This window comes from Monodon monoceros, unplaced genomic scaffold (genome assembly GCF_005190385.1).
Source record: "Monodon monoceros isolate NGI ecotype Baffin Bay Population unplaced genomic scaffold, NGI_Narwhal_1 Super_Scaffold_9, whole genome shotgun sequence".
Classification (NCBI taxonomy): domain Eukaryota; kingdom Metazoa; phylum Chordata; class Mammalia; order Artiodactyla; family Monodontidae; genus Monodon; species Monodon monoceros.
In genome coordinates, this window is record NW_021703786.1 from 43581230 (window position 1) to 43596572 (window position 15343).

The 15343-nt window shown below is 43.3% G+C and overlaps 1 protein-coding gene across 3 annotated transcripts in view; it reads right to left on the minus strand.

The window, feature by feature from the left end:
* The window catches only part of ADPRM (ADP-ribose/CDP-alcohol diphosphatase, manganese dependent), a 382718-nt gene that overhangs the window by 18383 nt on the left and 348992 nt on the right, over nt 1-15343 (minus strand). For 2 of the 3 annotated variants that reach the window (XR_003791851.1, XR_003791849.1), the window contains exon 7: nt 6843-6998. The gene's annotated coding sequence lies outside the window, so the exon portion shown is untranslated. Of the gene's footprint in view, nt 1-6797; nt 6999-15343 lie in introns of those variants that run through there. The other variant, XR_003791850.1, reaches the window with a different exon arrangement.

A 15343-nucleotide genomic window follows, 5' to 3' on the forward strand; every position in this document is an offset into this window, starting at 1 on the left:
TGATGCTTTTGGAGCCCTCTTCCCAGCCTCTCAATGGGTTTTTTGGTTTCTTCGAGTAGGGAGGGAATAAGCTCCCTGCCCCCATGAGAAGAAGTAACGCCCCCCCACCCCGCACCTCCTACACAGACACAACTTCAAAACTCTGACCATTTTCCTGCCCATCCCTTTTTGCTACACCTCCCGCTCATACACTTCAGGGCATGAGAGCTTCCAGCTTTGCCGGATGACTCTTCAAACCACAGGACATCACCCAGCTCCCAGGCTGGGTCCCATCTGCCAGTCCCACCTCGCAGCTACCCACCGGTTTTGCCAGGGATTTCTAAAGCAGGCTGTGGTGATGCAGAAGAGAAAAGCCACACCCGCCTCTGAAATGTCGGAATACTTTCTTGACTACGGCCATTCATACGCTGAAAACGGTTTCATTCAGATTTTGTTTTAGCCTTTCTTTACATGAGAGGCTTGAAAAGACAAGAGCATTAATTAACATATGACTCGATGGAAAAACACAAATAGAAAAATCAAAACAAAAGTCTAACCTTTAAAGGGTTCAAATTTAAAATCTCTGAGAAAGTGAGTGATTATTTTATTGATGTAGTTTCTCCACCAGCTCTCAAAACCTGCAGGTGTTAAATTAGCTGCACAAGAATTTCTCTCTGCTTCCGAGCCTGCGGTAGAAACATGCTAATGAGAATTAGAGGAAATTAATGGGAGAGGGTCTAGGAGGCCACAGGAGAAATTCAGCACAGCTTCCTGTGTGGTAAATTTTCAGAAAAGCTGCTGTAATTTACCATGACCCAGGAGCTTATAAGTAAAAACAAAAAACAGGAAAACAAAAAATGTGCAAAGCTACACCCTTAATCGTACCCTTCCCCTAACACACAATCCTAAAAAATGCTAAAGACAAGGTCAGTTTCAAAAGAGCTATTGCCGGGACTTCCCTGGTGGTGCAGTGGTTAAGAATCTGCCTGCCAACGCAGGGGACACGGGTTTGAGCCTTGGTCCGGGAAGATCCCACATGCCGCGGAGCAACTAAGCCCGTGCGCCACAACTACTGAGCCTGCGCTCTAGAGCCCGCGAGCCACAACTACTGACGCCCGCATGCCTAGAGCCCGTGCTGTGCAACAAGAGAAGCCACTGCAATGAGAAGCCCGTGCATCGCAATGAAGAGTAGCCTGCACTCACCGCAACTAGAGAAAGCCTGTGTGCAGCAATGAAGACCCAACACAGACAAAAATAAATAAGTTAATTAATTAATCAAATTAAAATGAAAAAGAGCTATTGCCAGCCCCCGGCCCCCACAAAAACAACAACAACAATAAAACAGGAGCACTGTGAAGCAGGACCCATACCTCAGTGTCCCCAAAACTAAACAAAAGGAGAGTAAGATCGATGTCAACAGTGATGGTGATATAATGATTATGTAAATTCTGACTCCAGTAGGAAAGATGGGGCTAATGCTACATCTTTAGCAAGCAAAAGGTTTATAGTTTATTTGGTCCAAATGTCTCATTTTACAGATAAAGAACCTGAGGCCCAAGAGGTTAAGATGGCACCTAATCTTTTTTCTTTTAACCTTTTATTTTGTATTGGAGTATAGCCTATTAACAATGTTGTGATAGTTCCAGGTGCACAGCAAAGCGACTCGGCCATACATATCCATTCTCCCCCAGACTCCCCTCCCATCCAGGCTGCCACATAACACTGAGCAGAGTTCCCTATGCTATACAGTAGGTCCTTGTTGGTTATCCTTTTTAAATATAGCAGTGTGTACATGTCAATCCCAAACTCCCTAACTATCCCTTCCCCGCACCCTTCCCCGCCGGTAACCATAAATTCATTCTTTAAGTCTGTGAGTCCGTTTCTGTTTTGTAAATACGTTCAGTTGTATCATTTCTTTTTAGATTCTGCATACAAGTGATATCATACGATATTTCTCTTTCTCCGTCTGACTTACTTCACTCAGTATGACAGTCTCTAGGTAGGATGGTACCTAATCTTAATGGACTTGAATTCATGCCTAGATGTCAAATCTACTAAGTTATATTGATACAGACATTGACAGGGATAATAACATTAGCTCTGAAACTGGTCCACGGATGTCAATAACCAAAACAGTCATGTAAAAAATTAATGATCAGGGACTTCCCTGGTGGTCCAGTGGTTCAGACTCCACGCTCCCAAAGCAGGGGGCCTGGGTTCGATCCCTGGTCAGGGAACTAGATCCCACGTGCATGCCACAACTAAAAGAGTCTGCAAGTGGCAATGAAGATCCCACATGCAGCAACTAAGACCCGGCGCAGCCAAATAAATAAATATTTTAGAAAAGAATTAATGAGCAGAAACTTCAATTAAATAGAGTTGGGAGACCAGAAGGGGGCGCTCTCAAGCCCTGTGAGGACAGCAGAGCCCAATAGGAAGAAGAAAGACTCGTCTTCTCTCCTGGCCAGGACTCAGACAATGACAAGCCTTGAAAAACTCTTTGTTTACTATCACCCTCCCAACCCTTTCCCTTCTATAAAAGCGTTCTCCTCTCCTTGCTGTACAGGTCCTTACAGGCGGCTTGCCGTGGTTGCAGACCCCGAACTGCAGTTTTCTGCTGACCCTGAATAAACCCACCTTTGCTAGAGAATTATCTGGCTGTCTCTTTGTTTCAGGTCAACAGTGGTGACCTAATCTGAAGGCCGGCACTCATTTCATGGCTAGTATTCCACTAAATTTGGTCTGGCGAACATTCATTGAACATGTACCATCCTAGGCACTGTCACTGACAAAGAATTCATGGTTTCAACAAGGGAAGCAAATGACCGGTATTCAAACAGGTACATACAAGCCAAGGTGATACATGATAAGCAAGCTGCCATAGGAACAAAGATAAAGAGCAATTAATTCCACCACAGGCAAAGGAGGGTGGGGAGGCTTTCAGGAAAGAATGGAGAAGAGTAGCTTTTTTTTTTTTTTCCAGTGGAGATGAATACCAAACTGTTTCTAAAAGATAAGGTATTCATCAAGAAAAAGTGGGATGGGAATTCCCTGGCAGTCCAGTGGTTAGAACTCCATGCTTTCATTGCCAAGGGCACAGGTTCCATCCCTGGTTGAGGAACTAAGATCCTGCAAGCCAGCCAGCATGGCAAAATTTTTTTTTTTAATTACACAAAGAAAAAACTGGGAAGAGTGGGAAAGCATGAACAAAAATAGAGCCCTAACACAGGGAGTCTGGGAAATGGGAAGTGAGTCCAGTTGACAGAAAGGCTGGAGACTCGGCTGGAGCTAAGCTGGATTTGTATGACTTTTGGCACCACGCGGGTGATCTTGTACTTTATTTTGGTGAATAATGGAGAGGCAGTGGAGGAATATTTTTTAGAATGAGTGAGATTGGATTTCTGTTTTAGAAAATGATTCTGTTGGTATTCCAAAGGATGGATGGGAGGGTGGAGAATCTAAAGGCAGGAAGATCAATGAACCAGCAACTGAAATAGTAGAAGAGAGAAATAAATGCCTCACCAAAGCCTGCTGGTGGGGATGCAGAGGAGGGCTGGGTTCTGAGCCTGTGTCCAAAGTAGAACTGATAGGACCCCTGAGGATTGCATATGATCACTGGGCAGCTCAGACTTTCGGTGACAGCACCCATGATGCAATGTTTAAAGGAATGTTCACTGTACATGTCAATCCATGTGATAATGAGGCCGAACCCCCTTCCTCTCTGTGTTCCAGCATTGACTGCTGGTCTGACTTTTGAACATCAAACTTGTTTCTGCTTCTGCTTTGCCCTCTACCTGGCATGCTCAGCTCCACATTATTATAGAGCGGGGTCCTCATCCTTCAGGTACTGTTAAAGGCTGGACTGTGTTCTCCCAAAATTCATAAGTTGAAGTCCTGACACCTACTACATGAGAATGTGACCTTATTGGGAAACAGCGTCATTGCAGACGCAGTTAATTAAATTAGGATGAGGCCATACTGGGTTAGGGTGGGCCCCTAACGCAATGTGACTGGTGTCCTTATAAAAAGGGGAAATTGGGAGATAGATGTGCACACGGGGAGAACGCCATGTGAAGATGAAGACAGAGGTCGGGGTGACACCTCTTCAAACCAAAGAATGGCAAAGCTGGCTAGCAAACCACCAGAAGCTAGGAGAGGGGCATGGACCAGATTCTCCTCCACGGCGCCCAGAGGGAAACAACTCTGCCAACTTCTTGATCTTGGACTTCTGGCCCCCAGAACTGTGAGACGATACATTTCTGTTATTTAACCCTCACACCCAGTCTGTGGTACTTTGTCACGGCAGCTCCAGGAAACAAATACAAGTCTCAATTCAAACTACAACTCCTGGGAGAGGTTGACCACGCAATATAAAATAGTGCCTGCCCCCATCACATTCCTTTGCTTTACTGTTTTCACAACGTTTAACGTTGCCTTAAGCTATCTTGTTAACGTATTTATTTATTTGTTTTTGTCTATTCCTCCCACCCAGCCACACTGTGCTCTACCATCCTTAGAATGTGTGGTCCTTGACACTGGGGGGCGTTTCTTGGACTTTGCTGTGTCTCCAGATTTTAGAACCATCTGGCGATAGCGGACAATCAATACATGTTTCATTGAATGGATGAATAAATAGACGAGCATCAGTCGTGACATTAAAGCCAACTGTAATGTCAATTACAACTCAAGTATTCTCATTTGTCCTCCAGATAGTGCGAAATCTGGGATGTCTGTCTTCTAGGGCAGAATCATCTGGAGGCTCCTTCACTCAAACGTCTGGGCTGGGATGACTTGCAGAGCAGTGCTGCCACCAGAACACCTGCATGGGCCTCTCCAGGTGACTTGGCTTCCACACACCAGGGCTGCCTTAGCTTAGCTGGACTTAGAAGGCAGCCTAGGACGCCAAATGCGAGTGCTCCAGAGAACAAGCTAGAAACTGCGTCGCCCTTTATGTCCCAGTATAAAGTCACACAATGTTGACTTCACTGTACTCGCACTGCAAAGCAGCCATAAGCCCGTCCAGGCTGAAGGAGGGAGGGGACACAGACCCCACCTCTTGAAGGCATGGAGGCAGGATTATACTACAGAGGAGGATACGGGATGAGAGATACTGTGTCACAGCTATTTTGGGAAAATAGAGTTTGCCACAGATTCCAATTCAAAGCCTGATTCTTGGGTCTTACTCCAAGAGATTCTGATTTGTGCATCTCAGTGCAAGACAGGAAAACCTTTTGGGCATCCTGGGAGTGCATATTTTTAACAAGCATTTCAGGTGTTTCTGATGCTAAGATCCACAGCCCCACTGACTAACAACTCTACATAGGGCCTGTCGAAAGCCTCTCAACAGCTGGATTTAAATGCACAAGGCAGTTCACTGTTTTGCTCTCCCCAAGAATAGAAAATATAGAGATACAAGAAGCTGAAATGCCGGGGCTCCTAAATCCATAAAAACAAGATTTTAATATAACAATAGATATATTGTGATAAAAAAATGACTGTATTGACATGTAAATTTTAAAATAGCTTTGGTGAAATATTGCAAAATGTAAAAACCTAAACCAAATGTTATGCTCTTACTAATGCAACTGTGCTCAATTCCTGCCTAAGGAAACCATTCCTAGTCCTAAATTAGGAATTTACAGTAAATCCCTTTCCAATAACACAGACTTTCTTGGGGTGTACTTGTGCTTTCTGTAATCGCTGCGAGTGCTTTAAAAACTCCTCCAGTTGCCATTTTTTTAGAATAGCTACCCCAATTCTCACCTTAGCTTTTGGGTTAATGCTGGGTTTTCTTGATCATTGTTCTCTGATTCATATGCACCCCCTGTCCTTTGGACAGAGTCAAGATACCACAAACCAATATGACCTCATTGATTACCATTATTAGGATTATCTTATTCTGAATTTGGGTTTTTCTGTAACAGGTTACAAACCAATCCCAAATCACTTGCAGGCAGGCCTTTTGTGAGACATTATAATGGCTTGCCTCACATAAAATTTTTTTAAGTGCTGTTAATTCCCTGAACAGGTTTGAATCCGATTTCTTTCCAGAAAGTGTCTTTGAATTGATTACTTGCTGCTCACCTCCCACCAGTCTTAATCTTGTAAACATAACCTGGATACAGCAGTGAAGCCCTTAAGATTTAGAGTGGATTCCTTGCAGTTTGGTAAGAGCACGGGGCTGTGTATACAAGCATTTCCTGACACAGGGTGTTAGGAGACTCAGAGGTAGATCCAAAGAGCTCTGAAGATCAGAGCTAGGGAAGGAAAGGAGCTGGGTCAGTTCTGAGGCAAGTGGAGGGAGGGGGATACAGGATCAGGGACCTGCCACATGCTGGGGACCAGGAGAGGCAGGGCTGAGCTGATGATGGCTGTTAGCAGAAGTAAAGCAAAGCCAGGGAGAATGAGAACAGATCCAGGTAGCCAGGAGAGTCACAAGCAGTCCTTCTGTGGATAAGAAGCCTTTGGCCTATGGGTCCCCTTTAGGAAGTAGCTGGGAAGCCCTCGACGGTACAGGGTGACTGGGATCCTGTTGCTACTGGTGCAGGCTCAGAGCACGTGGGTGTTGGGACCCTGTCTCTGCAGAACAACCTTGGCCGGGTGTTCTTGGGCTGTCCTGGGTGACTCAACACCAGTTGGCCAGACTCAGAGCCCAAATGTTTCCCTCGTCCTCCCCTTTGGCTCCCAGAACTATGGACTCAGGAAAGAGGGATCCTCATGGGTTTTTTTTTTTATTGGGGGGGGCGTCGGTGGGGAGAGCATCCCTGAGTCACCTGCAGGATGCTGCCCTTTAGGAAATTAATTAGGACTTCGGCTGTTTATGCTAATAATTGTCATCGTGATTACCGTAGAGATTTACTTACAGCTCTGCGAGGAATACTTTCGGCAAATCTGTGTTGTTTTCCTCTTTATTGTGGCAGCCTTCCCCGTTTTCCTCTCTTCTTTTTGAAGAAGCCTCACCCACCTGCTTTCCACCTTCTCCTTCTCTTCTTCCATTTCCTCCTTTTCTCCGCCCTTCCCTGTTTAGAATGAGTCACAGGACATTAGGGACAATGGGAAGTCGAACCAAGACCACCTCGTCAAACCTCGAGCCTTTACACCTGAGCAAACTGCATCCAGAGACAGGAGGCGACAGCTGTGGCCAGGCGGCTGGCTTGTGTCAGATCCAAGCATTATACCCAGCAGTCCTGGGGCCACATCCGATATTCTATTTGCTGCTTCAAACAGCTGCATCTTCCTGTTTGCCTTTTTTCTCATTGCCTGCTTTCCTCCCTCCTCTTTCTGACTCTAAGAAAGATGGGTAAGCCCCTGAGAGCTCCCAGAACAAGAAAAGCTATGTGTTTGTAGTGAGAAGGGCTTGTAAGGGGCAAGAACTGTAGGCCAGAAACAGCCATCTATGGGCTCCGTGCCCAAACGTGTCCCAACAGAGACCCACGCCTCCCTTCCTCTCTGGCACGGAGCCCTGGAGGGGTCATTCTGACTTGCAAAGTGAAAATTCGTTGCTCGGTGATGGCTCAGGCCAGGAGCCACTGAATCCCAACCGTCAGCCACTGACATTATTGCAAAGAGCTGCTGATGAAACGCTGGTTTCCAGCTGAGGGCCCCCAACTGCGTGTGAATTGTTTGCAGGCAAGCACGCTGCAAGGTTGGCCCTTTCCTAGTCATTTATTTTTCCTGTCTTTGCCTAGGTCGTGGTTGATGCTGGGGAGCAACCTGGGAATTCACCCCTACAGACCAGGGTCACAGAAGTCCCAGCCTCTGCCGTTCCTTCTCTGTATGGTGTACAATGAGAAACTCCTAAGATGCCTGAATTAAAAGGAAGCCCAGCAATCACCTCATGCCCTATTATTTCACAGGTGATGAAATTAAGACCTAGATAAATTAGGGTCCCGCATTCAGTGACAAAGTAGAAAGCGGGGAAAGCATGGAGTGGGGGGACTATATTCGCTGAACCCCTACTATGTGCCAGGCTTAAAACTTGTAATCTCATTTAATTTTCAAGTGAGGGCTTTTAAAAAGGAAGGGCATTGGTGTTCTGCAAGGATGCAGGGCTTGAGCAATGTTACCCAGGGTAAAGCAGAGGAGCCGGTGGGAGGAAGGCTGCATGGTCTCCCTCCAAAGCCCCCGTTGGTTCCTTGTTCCACAACCTGGCGAAATCCTGAAAGTGCCCTCCAGCAGATCTGCAAGTACACAGAGGTGGAGGAGAAGGAAAGACCTTCCCTAGGTGGGACATGACCTCCACCCCAGCCCTGCCTGGCAACTGCTTCTGCTCTCTTGCTCTGATTCTCCTCCACACACACAGCCCACGAAGGCGTATTTACTGCAAGCCTTAGATGGACTGTCAGGCAACACTTCCTGAGATTCCTGTAGCTGTGCCCACCAGCTCAGGGGTGTCATTCAACTCCGTATCACAATTATAAATGCCTATTTGTTGCTTCCCCAGCAAAGCTGTGCTGCTAAAGATGGTGAGAGATTCACCTGGGTTTACCAAAAAGGAAATTAGTCTAGAACCATCAATATGGGTTGGGTCTACCCCAAAGCCCTTTTCAAAGACAGGAGGATTACAATGTTGGTATTTACATTTCTGCCTCTGCCTCTCCAGCAAATGGGATTCCTTGGTCATAAAAATGTTCCTATTTTTAGGTCTCTTGGTTCTTTGTCTTTTGGGTTCAGTGTTAACTTTGTTTATTGTAGTCATTATTGCTCTTCAGCTTTCTGTGTCTCCACGGGTCTAATACTTGCACAATTTATCAGAATCAACCCAATAATACTTATTTATGTGACTTTTTTTGGATAATGTCTGTCTCCCTCATCAAAATTAAGTTGGGATGATGTCAAATATTTTCACCATTATACTCCAAGTCCCTGGTACAGTGCCTGGTATATAGTAGGTGCTCAGTGAACACTTTTTGAATGATTGGACAGACAAATGAGTGAATGAATGAAGTAATAATAATTTATTTTTCATCTGTCAAAATGGGAAGATGAGAAAACTTTACATTTTGCAATTGTTTTAGAATGAGGAATAAAAGGCTTTAAAAAGTGCCCTCATTTAGCTATTTGGTCTTCAATTTTACACTCGTATTTTTTCAAGTTATATACACGGCATCATAGTTTAGTGGAAAAGGCACTGGAGATCAGGGTACAGACTCCGAGATGCTGTTCTGGGGGCCTTTTACAAGGTTCTTCACCTCCCAGGCCCACAGTTTATCCATTTGTAAGTCAAGGGTGTTGGAGTCCAAGAGCTCCTTATTCTTTTCTAGTCTAATACTCTGAATTTTATATGAAGCTGTGACCATGTTAGATCAAGAGAATGGATGCCATACACTTTCTCAGACATAACAGTAATACATTTTGCTTCTAGGCTGCACTGCCAGATTCCTGTGAAAAGGAAGAAGAACTCAGGGCCTTGCTTATGACTGAGTTCTTGCCATTGACTTTTTTTTTTTTTTTTTTTTTTTTTTGCGGTACACGGGCCTCTCACTGTTGTAGCCTCTCCCGTTGTGGAGCACAGGCTCCGGACTCACAGGCTCAGCGGCCATGGCTCACCCACCCCTCAGACTCTTCCAGGTTTTTCTAGGGAGCCTGATGGAGTTGATGTATTGTAACTAGCTTGCCCTTCTGACCCCCTTACCTTATCTGTACAGACAAAGAAAGGCTGGAGTGAGTGAGAATGGGAATCGTACAAAAGTTAGAACATTGTTTCTAAAAGTGTCTTCCAGGAAATGTTTGTCCAATAAGAGACTCCATCAAGTGGTTACCACTGTCAATGATGTCTGGGAAATGCAGCCTACCAGAGCCACTTCCTGGAAATTTGCCATACACCCAGCCTATTTGAGTGTCTGAGTACTGACACAGTAAATAAACCTCTTAATCTTTATTTAATCCTGTTTTCATAATATATTTGATCACCGAAGGCTCTTTTTGCTCATCACCCTTATTCACAGCTCACAAAACTCTTCCTTGTCACCCCTTTATGGGAGACACTGAGACCCTACAGGAAGGGAAATGGCCAAGGCTGGCCCAGTGGCTAATCTGGAAAGAAGATAAAGTTTGCTTAAAATGCACTCCTATCTCACTGTCTGGACCCCTCTCATCTCCCAGGGTCAGAGTCTTCATGCTCTCTTTCAACATCAAACCACCAGATTCTGCTCGCCACTGCCTCATTTCATCCAAACAAGGGTTGGATTAGTGGCTGCACGTGTTAACTCATGCTGTAGCCATCAGTCTGAGCAGGGGACTTAGCCACCCCCCAGGGGGACAGGATGCCACATCAAGGGACATTTAAGTCCCTATTTGTGAAAAATACTGCTGAAGAAGAGAATGTCAAACCAAATAAGAACCTATACCTGAAAATGATGTATTTCAGAATCAAGGACAAATTATTAAGAAATAATTAGGCATTTTCAATAGAGTATAAGAAGTCATGATTTCTCTGACACGTAATTAAGATATCCTTAAGGAGAGAATGGACTAAGTGAAAAGAGAGCAGGATAAGACGAAAAAGGAGATGGACAAATATGGCAATGAAGGTAATATTTTAACAGCAGTCAAAGAAAAAAGTAAACTGATCCTGCAGAAAATCATATAAGTGACTTAGAGATCAATGGAGAAGTTCCTCAAGAATGGAGAGGAAATTGGGGGAAAATTCCAATTAGCGAGATAATAATGAGAAAGGAGGGTGTAAAATCAGCATACAGATAATTATTATTCTTGAAGTAGAAAATAGTACAATTTAACTAGAAGCAATAACCAAAGATACAGTAGAAGAAACTCTTCTTGAGATGAAGAAAGACCTGTGTACACATAGTGAAAGCTTCACTGCACAGTGAAAATGTTTATGTCTTGTTTTAAATACCCAGAAAAAATAATTAGTCAAAATAATAACATATAGTCCAACTTCTTAGATGTAACCACTGTTAACATTTTGGTGTATTCTTCTGGCCTTTGACCATTTCATAGCCTATTTGGCTACATTAGCATTTTGAAAGAGTTTTTGAAAATTCTATTATGTGAAAGAGATAAAAATAAAGACTTATGTCTCTGCTCAGACCACTAAAAAAGAATCAGTGTTTTCTTGGGGACCAGCATGGGAGGGTGGTGACTAGGGGAATTAGAATGAAAGATACTTGAAAATGAGGGGTCTCAGGGCTGGGGCCCTTGATCAACTACTCCTCCTCTCTTTGGGTATTTCCTTCCAAAAGAAACTTAGAAATTTTGGATTTTGTTCTAGAAAGTATGGACCCACAACCATTGATCAGTTCTGTTTATAAACGAGAAGAAAACCACAACATCGTGGGTTACTTGGCCAGTTGTAGGATTGAATGATTTGTAATTATTTGTTGGAATGTCAGTGTCTTGATGATGCGTCTCCTTGGCTATCTTTAGGAAAAGCACTGACAGCTCCATGTGTGGAGTGGTTCACAAATCTACTTGTCTTAAGGTAGGAGGCAGCCTGGAGTGAAGTCTAAAGACCCCTTTCTGTTCTATTAGCTTGTGTCTCCATAGTGCCACTGCATCCACTTCTAGCCATTCATTCTAGTGTTACATCACCATAATTAACATTGCTGTGCGGAAATAACAAGCATGTGGGAAACCAGGGGAGAGAGAACTCAGATACTAATGAGCACAATTACAATAATGATAAACTTACTGTCATTCTAACTATTGATCTTCACGTCACACAGCTGCTGATTTTGCAAACGAGCAGAAGGAAGGAAAAAATCTGCTATAATCCTACCACCCATTTAACTACCATTAACTTTCAAGTGTATGTCCTTTGAAGCTTTATGCTGTCCATATGTTCAACATGATTTTGATCATATGCTATAGTTTAAATTGTATAGACTTATTATTTGAAATGCCCCCTGTTTTCTGAAATGAAAAGTAGATACTCACTGTAGACAGTTTTGGAAAGTACAAAAATACAATGAGAAAATTTTAAAACAATCTGAATGTCCATCACTTACACATAACATTGCTAGCATTGGGTGAATATCCTATCGTATTAAAAATCTTGATTGTCTTTCTTGATCATAACAGGTTTATAATTATATTGTAACAATTCAAACAACAGAAATATATAAAGTAGAAAGTGAAGTCCCTTGCTATACACCCTCCCCAGAACGACCACTGGTAAAAGTTTTCTGTCTATTCTCCTGGAATTTTTCCTAAGCATAGACATATGTGTATGTTTCTTTACTTTTTTTTTTTTTTTGCGGTACACGGGCCTCTCACTGTTGTGGCCTCTCCCATTGCGGAGCACAGGCTCCGGACGCGCAGGCTCAGTGGCCATGGCTCACGGGCCCAGCCGCTCCGCGGCATGTGGGATCTTCCCGGACCGGGGCACGAACCCGTGTCCCCTGCATCGGCAGGCAGACTCTCAACCACTGCGCCACCAGGGAAGCCCCTCTTTACTAATTTTTTATAAAACTGGATTATAGTATATATTCACTTCTCCAATCTTCTTTTTGTATTTAGCACCATGATATGGCAATACTATTATTCATTTTACAAAGACCTGTTCCAATCGATTCATATTTAGGTTTCTTCCCATATTTCTGTTACCAACAAACCTGCAAGGTTTTACCTGTGTCTTTTCACACTTGCTGAAGTACCTGTGTAGAAACCATAAGGTCAAAAGGCTCACAATTTTTAAATGTTGATAAAATGTACATTTGTAATCTGCAAATATATTGCCTTCAAAGTGAGAGTTCCAGCCCCACTCTCACCAACAATGTATGAGATTGCCTGTTTGCACAATAATGAATATTTTTAAGTATTTTTAATATTTGAAAATAGGATCACTGAAGAATCTTAGTGTTATTTTAATTTGCATTGATTTCATGACTGGTGAGGCAGCGTATCTTATGTTTATGGTCATTTTCACTTATTCTGTAATTGCTATTCTTACTCTTTTCCCACTTTCTTTTGTACTGTTTCCTGTTGTCTTATTTACGTGTACAAACACTCTACAGATGTCAACCTCAATATTAAGTTTTAAATAAACATAAAATTTCCACTCAAGTTCCTGGACAATGAAAATATCAGCATATTGCTTTATGGATAATTTGGTTTTTGGTAGTGAAAAGTAGAGATTTTTGATTTAGTAGTTCTGGTGTGATGTGCTAAATGAGTAAATAATTTAACGAACAAATGGCATGACAAAACAATACCAGATACCACTGTAAATGATCCACAGACTTGTCAAGAATTGTGAGGTGGAAAATATGGCAAAAGAGAAAACATCCTTTCTGGAAAAGTACATCTCCAAGAATGAGAGTACTTTCTAAAGAAAGCTCTGTAGAGACAAATTTTCCCCACAGGATTCAGAATTCACCTGAACGTAAAGACTCGAATTCCTAATTCAGGAACTAGACTGAGTAAGGAAACACTTTCAAGCCCCTTTTATACTGTAACAGGATTAGCGGTGGGGGGAAGGAACAGACCCTAACCCCCTACGTACGCGCACACGTGCACACACACACGTGCACACACACACGCGCACACACACACACGCACTGGGGCAAGGACGAGAACTCAGTGTTCCCTTAGATGCAGAACTTGAGTTTCTAACCCAGAGTAAAGATATTGAAGATGGAAGAAAGGCATTTCTACTATTTTCAAGTAGACAGACTCAGCCACGGCATCACACTCGCAATCCCTTACGAGAAGCCCTGAGGCACAGGGAAGTTTTCTCCTGTGGTGTCAATAGGGTTGACTGCCAAACTTGGACGGCTTTTTTGCTGTCTTCATAGGCATTTCAGTGAGGAAGCTAGAGCGATTGTTCAGGGCTGCCACCCAGAGCCATTTAATTTTTTGAGAGGCGGGGAGAATGAAGCTTGCATATGTGTCCATGTTTCTATGTAGGGAGGTGTCTATGTGAACTTGCAATTAAAGCATAAAAAATATTCAGAAAAGCACACAACGATAGCGATCAATTAATTTCACAAACTTCACACAGCAATGTGTGAGCACTCAAATCAGGAAACAGAATATCACCAGCACCCCAGAAGTCTCACTTTCCTGACTGCTAACACCATTAACGTGTTTTGCCTGTTTTTGACTTTCATATAAATAAAATTATATATATATATATATATATATATATATATATATATATATATATAGGTTTGGCTTTCACTCAACATTAAGTTTGTGAGATCCATCTCTATTGTGCACTTAGTGGTAATTTGCTCATTCTTATCACTGTATAGTATTCCATTGTGTGAATGTACTACTTTTTTTTTAAACATTTTTATTAGAGTATAACTGCTTTACAGTGGTGTGTTAGTTTCTGCTGTATAGCAAAGTGAATCAGCTATATGCATACGTATATCCCCATATCCCCTCCCTCTTGCGTCTCCCCCCAACCCTCTCTATCCCACCCCTCTAGGTGGTCACAAAGCACTGAGCTGATCTCCCCGTGCTATGTGGCTACTTCCCACTAGCTATCTATTTTACACGTGGTAGTGTATATATGTCCATGCCACCCTCTCACTTCGTCCCAGCTTCCCCTTCCCCCTCCCTGTGTCCTCAAGTCCATTCTCTACGTCTGTGTCCTTTGAATGTACTACTATTTATCCATTCTATTGATGTTGGGCATTTGGTGACTTTTCAATTATGAATAGTGCTACTATAAGCATTCTGCTACATGTCTTTTGATGAAAATATGTATGCACAGGAGTGGAATTACTGGGTCACAGACTATGCACATATTCATCTTTACGAGGTAATGGCAAAGAATTTTCCAAAGTGGTGCACTGCATTCCCACCAGCCGTGTAGGAGAGTTCCAGTTGCTCCCCACCTTCACCAAGCCTTGGTATGTTTTGTCTTTTTTATGGGAGCAGTTCTGGTGGGTGTGTGGTAGTATCTCAGGGTGGCTTCAACTCACATTTCCCTCATAATGAATAAAACTGACAAAACTAAAAACAAAAATTTTGGCCGCTGGGGAAATTATCCCCTCCCCGACTGGAGGAATGCTTATAGCACTTCACCCTGTCGGTCTTCATTGTGAGAGGAAGAGGAATAACTGTCTGGTTGGTGAGTTTGGAAGAAGACCCCTAGCATGCTTAGCTCAGTCCCTTCTCTCTGCTCCTCTGAGAGTCGGTCGGCCAGCCAGAACACACATTCTCTGCCTTTCCATGCTTTAAGCTTAAGAGACACTGTCCTGTGGGGAGCCTGTGGTTGGAAATCTGTGCCTGTGACTGGGGGCACTTGTATCCCATAAAGAGGGACATATTAAGATGACCATTGCAGACAAACATAGAAGCATTTCCTTCCAGCCCAGGCAACTGGGGTACTCTTATCTTAAAGTGGGGGTGGTCAAAACAGAAACAGACAATGGAAACAGAGTTTTGACTT